General features: G+C 36.7%; 1 pseudogene; it reads left to right on the top strand.

The window, feature by feature from the left end:
- The window catches only part of LOC136293889 (dynein axonemal heavy chain 11-like), a 94,003-nt pseudogene that overhangs the window by 65,700 nt on the left and 12,741 nt on the right, over positions 1-15,562 (top strand).

Genomic DNA, 15,562 nt, shown 5'->3' with positions numbered 1-15,562 from the left:
TCCAGTGCAACACTGAACCAGTCATTTACTTCTTGGTATTTCCTCTAATTATCTAAAACAAAACCCTTCGAAGGGGAAGAAGGGGCAATGAGGGGGAAAAAGTTCATTATATTTATCTCACTTTCCCCTAATTTCTCAAGCAAGACATAAATCACAAATCGTGTTTGTGACAGTGAATACTTTGGTGTTTTGGGGGAAATGTTTTTGATTTGTACTGAATAACATTTCTAAACCAACTAGCTAGCAGGATTCCAGTTTTACCTTTGAGATGGAAGCAGGATTTAGCCTCTGCTTCTCAAAAAATTGAACATTATATACACTGGAACTTCTCACACGTTGATGACTCTGCAAGATTTAATTGACTATGATAAGGAGCATATTTCTCAGAATTGTCTGAAGGTTGCCAAAAAACATTACTTCTAGGATCCAGATTTCAACCCAAATTAAGTTCATACAAAATCCTTTGTAGCACCTGGTCTCTGTGCCTGGGCCATCAATACAGTAAAATTCAGTGAGGTATGTATATATCAGCTCTTGAACTAGCCCTGATGGGGGAATTTTGGTTAATGAATTTTTTATTATTTTAGTAGGCTCAGCTTAGTGTTCTAGGGAGCATGTAACAACGACCAGAGATAAAGTGGGAAGTGTCCAGTACTTGGCAGTGTATTTATGTATGTATGTATGCATGTATTAATTTTTAGTAGGAAGTGGTAAAAAGAGATGTAGCTGTCCAGGACTTTTCAATTGTCATTACAATGCAACAGCTTGGAAATATTCTCCAGATATATATGTTTCACTTGAAACATCCATCCTGGGTCTGGCTGCCTGGAGTATAAGACAGGGCTTATCACTTGTGATTCCCTGGAGCACCTGGCAGCAGGACTTCTCCATTCGTGCTAGCATTATAGCATTTAATTACAGACTAGTAAAAGACTTACCAATGGTAGATGAAATCTACTCAAGTTTAATGCCTGTCTGATTTCCACCTCTATTCTAAAATTGTGAAAGTGATACATATAAATTAATTCTAGTTGGAGAGCACACCCGCTAAGGTTGCATTCGGTTCTGCTAAAGATATCCTTCTATAGACTATCATAAAATCTGCTGTAGTCAATAATGAAAGAAATCTTTGTCTGACTCACTGTTGTGTAGAAAGATGAGTCTAAAGCAAAGATATGTAATGAAAGACTACTAGGCTTATCTTAAAGTCTTTCATGAGGAGTCATTTGTATTTTTTATAATAATGTGAGACCAATTTCTTCTCTAATGAACCAATGTGATATGTCTTTTTCAAGGTGTGTTGTGAGAGAGAACCAAAATATTGTGTGCTGGCTCAGGCTAACAGTGAATTAGCAGCAGCTACAGGAAAACTAGCAGCCATGAGAAAAAGCTTCTTGTAAGTATTGCTTGATTAATAACCTTCATTTCCTAATACCTTGAGCCCACTTAATTTAATTTTTTAAATTCATTTATTTTAATGTGTTTTATTGATGTTATTACTGTCTAGTTCAAATATTAAAGGCACGCTCTCATTATGGATTATCGCTATTTTCCCCACAGATGTACTGAAGAACATTCCACAGTTTGGGTGGCAGCACATGTGAGATGTTTACCCCAAATGACAGAATTTCCTCAAAGCCATCCAGGCACTTTATAACCAATAGAATAATAACTTAAATGGTGGTTGATAGAAGGAACTGACTGGGAGTTTAATATATGCCAAGTTTTTATACCAGTAATGGCCTACTGTAGTATAGCAATAACATCCAGAAAGGGCTTTAGGAGCTCACACTCATTTGTGTTAACATTTGTCACTAAACATATGATAAAAGCAGCATCAAATCTCTGATTTTTTGAAAGACCCACAAACACAGGTGTGCATGTGTGCACACATGCAAATAGCAGAGGAAACTTTGATTAGTCTTTTACTGACAAGTGTATTGTGAGTTAATGATGTAGTTGAAGACCACACTTGTGATCAAGTATCTATTGAACTTTTGAGAGGGATTATTTGTTAAGTGCACATTTAATGGAGCAACTGCAGCACAAAGCACTCCTGGTACAAAGACATCTTATGGTATCTTATGGTAGGAGTTTCGGCTGCAAGCTAATGAACTTTACTTAGCAAAGAAATCTTCAAATGCTTCAAAAGCTGTGTCATAAATTTGGTTTAAAAGACTTTGACTTTGCCTCAGACCTTTTTGTTGGTAATATTTAGATCTGTAACCTCTCACAATTTAAGATATCAAGCAATAAACAAAGGCTGAACAAATCTGTAATGTGGTGTTTATTCTCACTGTTTTCTCTGGAACTAGCATTTTTAAAGAATGAAAAACATTCACTTTTATGGAAACTTTTGGAAGCCTGTTAGTTATGCTATTTTAAAATCTAATTCTTTATTAAAGGAATTTCCTGGTTTTCTTCCTGCCTTTTCTTTCTTGTTCTGAAGGAGATATGGTTTTAATGGGTAAGCAAAGATAGCTTTTTACCATCTGACTTTCTCTTCTCACCCCCACCCCGAAAATCCCATCAGCTGCTACAGTAGGTATTTTTCTTCCATGTGAGACAGCCTTAGCCTTAGCCTTATGACCTTGGAGTTGCTTTTTCATATCAAAATCTGCCCTAATGAAGCTTGTATCTGCTCGAAAAGACAGCTTTGTGGAAGTACCTTTTTTTTTTTTTATTTCACACATCTATATATGATGTATGTCTATTAAGTACAAATGCTTTTGGACAAAAAATAGCCTTTTAGTGTTGTTTTAGGAAGTTGTGGGGGTTTGGGTTTTCCTCGGTTTTTTGTTTTCTTCTTATTTTTAATACACAGCAGTCAGCCCTGAAACTCACGGAATCTTTTATTGTTTTAATATGTTCCTCTGAAAAAAGCACAAATACTTCTCAGTTCCTTGCCTGACAGTATCTCAAATAACCTTTTCCTGGTTTAGGTGACCTTGCATTCAATCAGCCTCCAAATCTGAGTCATCCTTTTTTTACTTTTATTTTCTTCCCCTTTCCTCTCCTCATGCATTTTTCTGAGGGTTAGCAGCAGTCTTTCTCTCTGCTATGCTTAGTTCCTAATAGGGAGAATTCTGTATTACAGACAAAGTTGCAATTCCTTTGCATTTTTCTGTTTCCCGTGTTAGGCCAACACTTGTCATACTGTCATTTACTATGAGTAGTTTTACTAGTCACTTTTTAAAATCCACATTGCATATTCAACAGGGTTCCCTTTACATGGTGGAAGGATCTCGTTAAAACTATTATTTTTATAACTGATTCATACCCTAGCTGATCCACCTGATTAATTTTTCTAAGGAACTGTAGCTTTAATTTTTAATTCTCTGGAAGGTATTACTCGTAACAATAATAAGCTCCAGAGCTCACAGGGCTGTTGAATGGGTAACTCTATAGTTGGTCAAATTCACTATTCACAAATGCAAAATAATATGTATTTGAACTTTCTGTGAATAATTCTCGATTGTTGTTAATTTATTAGTATCTTAGGGAAAAAGACATCAGGGCTAATCATGAAGAATTCAAAGACAACCTTGAAGTTAGTCCTGTACTGAGTTGAGAATAGGAATGGATTACCCCCAAAGATCCTTCTAAACTATACCATTTTATGATTCCAAAAGTGAACAGAAATTTAGCTTATCCAGTAATACCTTACAGGAAAACTTCATCTGAAGAATAAAAAGGAAATACCTGTTTATTCACTATATATGCAAAGATGTATTTGTAACATTTACATAAGTGTTATATAGTAATAACTCCTGCATGCATCACTCAGGAAAACTTGGTTTTGACTTGTTTCTTGTAACTGAGTTGTGAATTAGTCCAGAAATTTGAAGATGCCAGGAAGACATTCAGTTTTATTATATGAAAAACCTTGAAAAATGTATGCACTTACATAATTCATGTCTTTATCTACCATTTCCTTACTGAGGATTGTTGGCAAAAAAAAATTAAGGCAAATTATTGCTCTTGGGCATTTCTACATTTTCTTCTTGTGGTCCACATTGCATTCATCCCCCAGGAAGAATGTACAGTCACTTTTTTTAGGTGCTCTACTATTCAGCCTCCAACCACTTCACTTCAAAAGCTTCAGTTACAGCACAGTCCTTTGCACAGGTCAGTGCAAAATATTGTTCATTCTAATTTCTTTCAAATTCCAGATAGGAATAAGATTCTCATCTAAAGTTTCATCCTTTTTTTCCATTTGTGAGGTGATTGAAGTTACTGAATTCCACAAACTGTTTATCTACAGATATGCTATATCCAAACTGCTTCCATACACTTCCACTAACAATGATTTCTGTATCTATTGTACTCAAACCATATAATTTCTTGTTAATGGAGAAAAAATGTTAAAATGTTATCTAAAGAAAATATTTGAAAGTGATTGAAGTAACCTAGTTTTAATTACATGTCTAATTTTATCTAATGGCTGTGTGGCAGACTGGAAATTATCAAAATGTCTGTAAGTAGTGCATTACATTAAGACACATCTAAAAGACATTGATAGCTTCCTCCTGGAAGGGGGAACTAAAAGGAAAAACAAAATTAGGTCTGGCAACTAAAAGGAAAAAAGAAAATCAAGTTAATAGGCACCAGAACTTTACAATCTATGAAACTTAGACGGAATTTTTTTCCAGAATTGCAATCAATTGGGAATGTGACACACGCTTTATAAAATGTTAATTCAAAATTTTCACCCATAGGAAATTATATGGCTGAGAAATGCGTTTCCTCTGATGGTTAGTGCCTGGTTTCCTACCTGTGAAATGTTAGAGGATGATGAGAGGCTGAGTTCATTAGAAAAGTCCAGTAGATGGAATGAAGTCCGCAGACTGGTGAGTACAGGATCCCTTCCTGCCTTTGCACTTTGCTCTCTGGGCTCATCCTTTTTCTCAGTCTAAGCATGTACAACATGGTCAACAGTGAATAAATTTCTCCTCGGGTTTTCATCCCTATTCAATGATCCTGAACTGCACTGTTGAATGTTACATTCAAAATCAGCTCGGCTTCCTCAGCTGGAAACTTGCATTAATCCATACGCTAAAGGACACAGTGTGCAACATGCTGTTCATGGGAATGACTGTTATGTACAGCAGTAGCATTAACCAGAATTGGCTGACGAAAAGATGCAAGTTCAACATGCAACATTGACATTTTACTGTCATCCACTTTCAGAGTTCGAATTAAATGCTGTAGATATATTTGGCAATTTTCTTTGTCTTTTTTAGAGAGTTTTGCATCTAGCAAAGTTTCAACAGTTCCATTTTTCCAACCATGGTACTTCTTGATCTGCTTGATTTAATTCTTCATTCAGTATTTTGTAACTGGACTATGCAACCTGTTCCAGCTGGTTCGTGTCAGGCTTTTTAAAGGTAAGATTCACTGTGTAAGGAAGTCTGTGAAATTAGTGTAAAGGGAAGGCAAACTTGTATTTTTGTCTGGGAAAAGAAAAATGATCCATGCAGGCACTTCTTAGCAACAGGTACTTAGGTTTTTATTTACCTTAGCAGCTGATAACCCTGTCTAGCCCATCAGCCTGTAGAAAGCTCTTAGTGCTTATCTGAGTTGTGTGAGTAAACATCTCAGAGTTGTGTCCATAAAAACGAGAATTCTTCTAATGTTAAAGGAAGGTCACTCTCTATAAATGGACATTTTTCTGTACCTGTCTCTCTGGGATATCAGCCAACTGTATCCAGTCAGTGGGATTGCCCCCTGTTCTTCAATTCATTTCTTGCCCGTTTCCCTTTCAGTCATTTATTTACCTGTCTCTTTTCCATCTTCCTCTATCAATTTTCTGAAGAATAAACTTGAAGGCAGAGCATCAGACGCTAGTGATCTCTGTTTCTGCATTCATGGATATTCTGTACTCCCTGACTCATAACTCAGCTTCTTTCAGTTGGCAGAGAGAGGAAAGGAGAGCTGTATATATTTTCACATGGAAGTTTTTGTGGCCAGCAATTCTCAGTGATGATAACCTGTACAGCTGTTAGTAATCAATACCACACCTTCAGTCTAGGCAGCACAGTTAGGCTGACCTCCTTTCACTTTTGATGGGCTCCAGAATATTTATTGAGAATATTTATTTCTCAATAAATGAGAAATGGTGAGGGGCTCAACTTCCCCCACAGTCAGTTCAAAGGAAACACCAAGTTGGGCAGGAATACTGATCTGCTGGAGGGTAGGGAGGCTCTGCAGAGTGAACTGGACAGGCTCCACTCCCAGGCAACAAGGACAAGAGAAAGTAGCCTGAGGTTGTATCAGAGAATGATTAGATTGCATATTAGGAAAAGTTTCTTCACCAAAAAGGGTTTCTAGGTAGAGTCACCATCCATCCCTAAAGGTATTTCAAAGATGTGTAGGTGTGGCATTTAGGGACATGGTTTAGCGGTGGGCTTGGCAGTTCTGGTTAACAGTTGGACTCAATGATTTTAAAGGAAATTGCTGACCAAAATTATTTTATTGTCTATGGGCAACATTGTAATGAATTTTGTTACAGTAATCTTATTTTTATGGTAAATATGCACAGGCTGGTACTAATAGAAATACACTATGTAATTCAAACCTTTTAAATGTTCTGAAGATGATTAAAAACATTCTTTGGAGGATGATAGCTGTGAATCTTTTCTTGTATGTTAAATTTTTTATATTCCATCAAGTCCAACAATTGCTCCATAGTAAATTGATTACAGTAAAATGAATAAAAAGATTGTTAGGAAATATGAAAAAGGGTTGTTTCTTCACAAGCAAAATTATTTTATAAGTATTTTGAGCAGAAATAAATCAGATTTCCATCCTTCATGAGACTAGGTATATGCTAAAGATATTTGTGAAAATTATGATTTTTGCATTCATATATCTCACAACAAGTATTCCTATACTATGCAAGAAAAAAAAAAAGAAAGAAGTCAAGTTTAGTAGTGCTAAGGCTAAAAAGTTGGGCCTTTTTGCAGAAGTAGTGCAATTTGTATTATTTATCATTACAATCTTTGTTATTAATATATGAGAGCACTTAAAATATACTCTGTGCCTGACAAGGATTATACAGGGGCGCAGTCCAGCCAGCTGGCTATGGAGAGTAATGGCTCTCTGCTGTGATTTGTGGAACAGAGTTTCTTAGCACTAACTTCCTTGAAAACAAGTGTATTTAAAATACTTTTTTTCCCATAGAATTTAGGGTGCTGGGGTATAAAATGCAATATGTAATTCTGCTGTTGCTAAACTTTATTTATGTTGCATGCTATGAAAAGATGACAAAAGGGAATGGTGTGTTTTGTAGTGACAACTTTCCTATTCAGAAATCATAGGATAAGAACTGCTGTGATAAAGGAGACTGTTATGTATGAAAAAAATCAAATCCCACAGATATTGAGTCACTGCTTACTGTTTGTCTCACTCTCTCATCTTTACTACCTGAGCCTCTGATGGATGCGTGTACTTGATCTATAGTCAGCTCTATGTTATCATGCAGGCAAACTTGAGCTGTCTAGAAATAAGTCTCTCCTAAAAAAGAGTAGAGAACTGTTACTGTGCTCTTTCTTCTTATACCTTGAATGCTAGATTGATGAAATTTTACTTACAGCCCATCTCTGGTAGATGCCCTTTTTTAGGGCAAGCCCTCATACTTATTGAGTGTAAGTCCTCACTAGTCTCTCAGTGTTAGATTCATCACCATAAAAAGTGTATTGGCTGCTTCATTATCCCTAAAAAAATTAAGTCAACCTTCTTTATTAATCTACAAGATGCGTCTTTCCCCCTTTGCCAATAAATTTCTTATTTTAAATTTATAAATAATCTCCAAATTTCCTGGTTGCACACCACCAATTCAAGCATCAAACCTGACAGAAGAGAGCCAAATCTCTGATCTGGCAAAAATGGTAAAAACAGGAGGTATGCACAACTTTTGTGGAGGTATGCACAACTTGCTCCTGCTGCTGTTCTTTCATTAAACCCCACATAGGAAAGTTTTGCCCTCAAGCGGAACTCACTGTTGTTACTCTAGAGTAACATACTCTGTATTTGTTACTCTAGAGAAAGAAATTGGTTTGAGGAAACTTATCTAGAGGCACGTGCAGCATGAAACCCCTGAAGGCAAAGCCAGGGATGTTGCTGCCTTCTGAGCAGAGTGCAGGGGAGTGTGGTTGAAGGTGCAGATCGGAGTGCAGATATGCCCCTGAGAAAATTGCTGAATGCTTTTGTGTCTCCACGCTCATATGCAAAATGAAAATAATAATTCTGTCTTGCATTTTTTTGATTTAAATTGTTGTTAGTTAATGTACTTATGGTGGTCCAACAGCTGCAGGAAAAAACCACAGAATTTAGCAAAACATTTCCTCTGAAGTTTTTGTCCCTCAGAGTTAAAGGTACTGCCTACAATTGTTGTCATTAAAATATATTATTCAAAAAAACCCAAAACCTTTAAAAAAACAAACAAAACCCCCAAACAACAAACCTTAGCTACAATATTTAACCATCCCTTTTCTTCTCACATCTTCACTTGAGAAAGCAGTTGAAGAAACAGTTGTATGTCAAGATGATGTAAACAGAATAAACAAAATTACTGGGCTAGCCAACAGGTTGGTTAAGTGACCTGAGGTAAGAAAGTTTTGCCTGAATCTTCATCCTAGTGTGAGTTTTTAAATAGTTAAAATTTTTTGTTAACAGGAGGCTAAGCCTGAGTTTTTGAAGTTTGTGTGGGGAAAATAGGTGGAGGGGGAGGACAAAGGTGACAGGATGACAGCTATTAGAAATCCTTTAACCTAAAAAGAAAACCCAACCCAACCAAACAACCCCAAAATACAAATAAACTCTCAATAAAATTGTGTGAAGTAAAATGTGCTGCGCCACAATTGTATTTCCTAAAAATCAAGTATTGCTGAGAAACTGATGTTGGCATGATTGCTGGAGAGAAATCTCGATAACAAAGTCACCACATTTATACACAACTGTGAACACATTGTGACAGCCTGGACAGCCTCTGGTTAATGAGCAGAAAGACTGAATAATCCTCTAGGTCAGGATGGAGCTGCCCTGCATCTGCCCTTGTTGCACTTTGGATTGCAAATAAGTGGAAGGTACCCGTCAGATATTTGCTATTTGCTTTTGGTTTTTACAGAAACTAATAATTTTTAAATAAGAATGAAATGTATTTATGTTAAAATTATATATATTTCAGTGTGATTATTAGCTTTATTTGCAGACAAACATCATTAAAGCTACTGCATGCCTATTTAACAGAACCATTGGAGTCAGCTACAGCACTGCTGAGCAGTCTCTCCTAGGTCTTTACAGAAATTGTTCTGTCTCAATTCATCATCTAGAATTTTACCAACTCCTTTTTTGACAAATAAATGTATATGACAGGAAATAGAAGGTACAAGGAATATTTATGCTATGACATGAGTTCCCAAGGTAGTTTAAGTTGCATTTTTAAAAATCCCTGCAACCTTGGTTTCTAAGATCGGTTGGGAATACTTCTGTTTCTGCAAATATCTCAGCAGAGGCTAGCAATTAATATTAAATCAATTTGCAAAAAAAAAAAAAAAGTAACAGCATAAAACTAATCAAAACACCCCAGTGCAATGAAAACAATTTTTTTTTTATGTGATTATGAAATTACTATGCTAGAAATGTAAAATGTGTGAATAATCTTTCCTTTGGTAGAAAGGCAGTGAAGATGATGTTACTGTCTGCATATGAAAACTTTTGTTTGCCCCAAGCCACCTGAGATGGTCCCTATTGGCCTGTCCTTTCAGCCCTCCAAAGCCTTTGGAAACTCCGTGCAAATCCATGGCCTTAGCCCACAGTTAGTCTCCGGCTCTTGCAGATTTACACATAGTTAAAAGAAGTTTATCTCCAAAATTTGAGGTTTTATTAGTGATCTTATTGTGTAAGTTAAGGGGGGAAATATTGCAAAGGATTAATTGAGAATGTCAAGCCTTTTCCTCTGAGAATAAATTCTTTTTGACTAGAACAGGAGACAGTTAACTTCTGAAAAGCATCAAGACTGATGATTTTGTCTATATAGCATTGACCTGGAAGCTCAGCCATTCCGACTAATAAATCAGGCAATTTATATTTAATCATTAACTAACTCCCGAGCTGAACAGCTGTTCAAAATTAGAAATGGGTCACCCCAGCCAGGATGACATTACAGGCAATCTATAATGCATTAGAATAAAATTATAGTGATTTTTAACTGTCTGAAAATTTATTACACTGCATGTTCCAACTTTTAAACCCTTGTTAGCCAATGTCACTAATGATTTATGGTGCTTGGCTGGTATGGTAAAATTACTGAAGATTTAAATAGACAATCATTCTATGTTTAGCAAATCTTCAAATCTCAAAGCTATTTTGGAGAATGAGGTGGGTGCTCTTTACTGTTTATGACTTACCCGTCAGCGACAACAAGAAGAGAGAATGGATAAATCAAAAAGTCCTCTTGTAAATTAACGGATTTATTGTCTTGTTGCCCTCAGTTAATGATTTAAAGAAAAATCCAATGACTTCTGTAGGCAAAAGTGGATGTCTAAAATACTTCAAAGCAAAACTGCTACATAGCAAAGATTGCTGTTAGAACCTTTGACAGGAATGGTCCTTTACTTGTCAGTCATTGGGCATCTCTTATGGATGGAACTGGGGTTTAAGAGGCCTTCACACACCAAATTCATGTGTTCAAACAGTGAAACATGTACGTGCTAGCTCTTTTAAGCAGCGCACTTTGATTAAAGATACTTTTATTTTTCTTAGTGGATCTCCTCTATTTGTCTCTATTCCTTCTGTATTCCTCTTTGTAGACATTTGCTTTGTGCTAGCGTTTAACAGTCACTAACTAGTCTAGAGCTTTGCTTTACCTGGAACCTTTCCCTGTCCTTTTCCACCAAAAACTTGCTTGCAGATAAAATCCTTTCCCAGAAACCTCCTTCTACCTTGCAGCCTAGGTAGAAAAAATTGTCCCATGTATTTTCAGTGGTAGGACTCTGGAAATAAATATGATTCTTAACTCTTTTAAGACTTTTCTGAAATGGGTTGAATATTTTTATGAATAAAAATAAACCATACTGTGATGTTTTACTTTTTAATAAGCTTTCACTGAACAGCAGTGAGACAAAATACCTCATTTCGGTTTTGATTGTTTTCCTGCAGGTGAGGAATAGTGGAAAATAAGAGATAAATACACTTGAAAAGTTATGTTAGAATAGATACTTATTGATAGTCCTCTACAGAAGGAACAGCAAGCAGTTCTATGTCATTAAGTATCAGCTTTGTTCAGATACAGAGACAATAGATGTACCTATATATTCAGATATTATTCACCCATTATGTGAAAATTAATATTAGGAACCCTGATGATGCCCTTGTGCTATTGTTTTTCACAGGGAAGTATTTCAGCTCATGGAAATTGTATTGGTTGTCTTACAGTCCAGAGATAAAACAAATCGCGGTTTCAGTCTTATGATATATTTAGATGAATGCATTACACATGGGCGATAGATACGTTGCATGCTTGCAGAGGGGAGTGTATGGCTGCTGGTACCTTTGTGCTTGTATTTTCAGTGCATTCATCAAAAGTTAGGTTTATTTTGGGCTCAGAGTTTACAACCGAGAGTTTGACAATTTAAGGTGGTTTGTGCTCTGTAATACTATGGTAACTGTGACACTGTCCCACAGAAGCTTCACTAGAGGTATGGTGCTGTTCTTATTACTACTAATTGTGCAAATTTGGCTCAACCTAAATATACGTAATGCTTTTCATTATAAATAACTGTCAGATATACATGGGGGTTGATTTTTGTTTCAGTGTGCACTTTTAAAAGAAGCTTCAGTCTTAAAGCCAGCAATGAGGACTAGATGTGTCCAGGGAGAAGGAAAATTTTGATGGAAGAGTTTTTCAGATACTTCGGAATGGGGGACAAGATAGTTCAGGCTCAATACTGATGATGCAGTGCTTTCCTTTATTTATGGCTTTTGAATTCAATCCAAAAATCACTAATAAGGAAGACTGGAATAACACCATGAAGGAATTGATGGGGGTTTGCCCTTTGCTTTAGTAAGGAAAAAAATTAATTCCAGGCATTTGGTATAACTCTTCTATTATGCTTCCACCAGCCCCTCTTGTTTGTTCCAAACAATCTATTTATTCACTCTCTCTTATTCTGTTTTTCTGGGTTAGGCATTTCTCTTCCCAGCCATACCTGTTTGGTAAGCACTGATTTCAGACGTTCCATTTCTGGTTTATTTCATCTCCTTGCAAGTTCCTGTGAGGGACTGGCATCCAGCAAGGGTGGCTGTGAATGGCTGCTCTGTGACAGCCCCCTCCTTAGTGAAGGGGCACTCACACGAGAGCTTTTCTGTAGCTGGTGCCCCTTAGGGAGCTCCCATGGCTGCCTCTCCCCCCAGAGATGGCCCCATTCTCTGGCTTTTGAGGGTAGTTGGACTATATAAATAAGAGGCCATGGGAATCCTGCTTTTATAATTTTTTTTTTGTGGATAAATACTGATTTATGTTCCAGAAATAGATCCTCAAGAACATACATAAGCATTGAATTTGCAATATCAGAATACACTGAATTTTATAATATATGATGCATTTTTAACTTAATTGAACTATAAATATTTTTATGAAGTAAATGTCTGAAGAGAAAACACTTTTTTAAAATCTGTTATAAATATGATAAACTGCTTCTCGTCACTTTCTTTTCATCTGAAACTCCACAGGGATCCTCCTTACTTTTCTGCCTTACTTTAATTTATATCCCCCCAGTCATCTTGTGCGTTGCACTGAGTCATGTCTTGCTACTCGGTAACCTTGCTGGATGATTATATTCCACTCTGATTCTAAGGCTCCTTTCCTTGTGACGGAGGGCCTGGACCCAATTGCCACATTGACAGATGATGCCACGGCTGTGGCGTGGAGCAACGAGGGTGATAGGATGTCAACAGAAAATGCCACTGTTCTAACAGACTGTGAGTGCTGACCTCTGATGATGGATCCCCAGCAACAGGGAATTAAATGGATAAAGAATAAATATAGGGCTGACCTTAAAGTCGTACGTCTAGGACAGAAGGGATATGTGCACGCTGAAGAATTGGCTTTCGCCTTTACTGCCTTCAAGTTCCCCTGATTTTCCTGAGGGATGTTTGTTGAAATGCACTTACTTAAAGAATTGAAATATTACAATAATTCTGGTCATTTATCCATTGCATCATTTTTCCTTTTAAAATTGTGCTTGAAATGGCGCCCTTCTTATGTTGCTTTCAAGTGATGAGGAAGGAATGAAGGGAAGGTTGAGGTGCACTTCTTGTGAGGGTCAAATCACTTTTTCAACAGGTAAGGTGCAAAGCCTGATACAACCTTACTCACACTCTACAGTTTAGTCAGAAGAACACAGCATGTGCACCTCACATGAATGTGCAGCATTCAAGGCAAAAGCCAATATTGGGTCATTTCCTGGTAAACAAACATGGTTTTAATTCTTATTCTCATTGCTGAATTATATGTTAGCTGATAGCACTAGCATGTAACTGAACTCTTCATATATTTTCTTATCTTTACTTAGATTTAGGGAGACAATGATCCATTTCAAAGGGCTTTCAGAAGTTTTTTTTTACTAAATTCCAGATATAACACGCAATTACACAACACAGTAATTGGTCATAGTAGTGCCTGATATCTAAAATAGGTCTTAATCATCTAGCTCATTTGAATCAGCTCTTTTCCCTCATCTGTCCTGGTTTGCTTTTCATTCTTTTTCCAACCCTCACAAATAATCATGATTTTTCATTCACACTCAGTAATACCCTGCTTTGTGAAGCTATTTTGTCTGATTACTTATCTTTCCATTATTATCTACTCCTTTTTCCATGCCCATTGAAACAGATTTCTCCCAAGTCATTCAGATTTGAGGTGCCCTTGAAGTCCTTCAAGAAAGTGTTTATAATTTGAATGAGGATATACCAAAACCTGTGACACGAGAATATATATAGATAGATGTAGACATAGGTAGATATAGATGTATGCTCCCCCAGCATTTCTATATCAATTCCAGTGTCTTCCATGTAGGGCTGTACCATCATATTTGCTTATAAGAAAATCCCCAGCAATATACATATATATATATATATATTTAAAATGAGGAATAGCAAGAGCATAGGTAGAAAGATGTTGAACTCAAAACTGTCAAACTCTTAAACACTGGGTAAATCTTTGTGAACTGTTTTCCATGGTTTAACCATGCACTTTTAGAAAAACTTCATCATTTATATTATATAAAGGAAAGCTTTCTATAACCAGCATTTATCTAATATTGGGGGGGGGGGAATTTTATTTTTCAGGCAAAGTTTTTTGAAGACCATTGAAAGAGCTTTAGCTTTTGAGGGGACTGTACTAATTGAAAACGTGTGACTCTATTGATCCCATACTTGATCCTCTGCTTGGAAGACATACAGTTAAAAAGGGAAGGTATGTATGCTTGAGTAATCAGAATTTTTCCATGACAACTGGATCTATATTGTTTTGATTGCCACCTTTTGTGTAGTGCTTCAACTACTCATGTAACAAATGATTTCTTTTTAAAATGCAATGGCTAAAATCTGGAGATGAGTGGATTTTAAAATGTTAGTATCTGCATCTGATTAGATAGCAAAATTACGTTCTCAGCTTCCAAATGGGACTCAAAATAATATATATACATGTTTCCCAAACTCGAGTGGAATTCTTTACTTTTTTACTTAAAAAAAAAGTAGTAAAATAAGGAGTACCATATATTATAATTCATCTCAAAAGAAAGTATTTCCTTTCCATGTTAGGCATCTATAGCAAGGGGGAAGGCATTGGAAATGTCAGGCTAGATTTGGGGTTAACAATAGAGGGTTTTCCAGCTGCAATATCATCTTAAGAAAACGATGCCTTCACTATGCCACAATTGTTTTTTTGGGGCACCTCATGAAATAATGAAGCAGTTTAAAGAGGAAAAAAGCAAGCAAACAAAAAACCACAAACAAAAGCCCTGGAAACGAAGACAAATGAGAAAAATCTGATATGGTAGGAACACAGGGCAGAAATAAGTAAGCCAGAGATGGGGACTGTTTACATTGTTATTGCTGCCAACCTCCCAGGCAACAAACCAGTCCAGCTGATCCTGGCCATGAATTCATGGATGCAGATGTCACAGTGGTGTTAATGCTTGCTCAGTTTTCCCCTAGACCTGGTCTGCCAGCACCAAAACTCACATGCCCCGTTTTTCATGTGAGTGCTCGGAATACTTGAATTCACGGCCTGTTCTGGGATCTCACTCCCAAGGAAAGGGCTACAGCTCCACCCCACAGGTTTTCAGCTGGGCATTCCAGCAGGAGACTCAAACTGGGTGACACAGGCTGAGTTAATGAGCTTCCTCTGTTCTGACACGGCAGTGGCAGGAGTGGTAGATGGTACAAGGGAAGATAACCTTACATTCTGACTTTTTTGGGGTGATTTTCATTCCCATGCCTCCTTTCTCCTCTGTATTTTGAAAAATTGCCAAACTTAAAAAATACCAATAAAAATATT

Source organism: Chamaea fasciata, unplaced genomic scaffold (genome assembly GCF_029207755.1).
Source record: "Chamaea fasciata isolate MVZ Bird 193981 ecotype frontalis unplaced genomic scaffold, bChaFas1.0.hap1 SCAF_1, whole genome shotgun sequence".
Lineage (NCBI taxonomy): Eukaryota > Metazoa > Chordata > Aves > Passeriformes > Sylviidae > Chamaea > Chamaea fasciata.
This window is presented reverse-complemented; position numbering and strand designations above follow the sequence as displayed.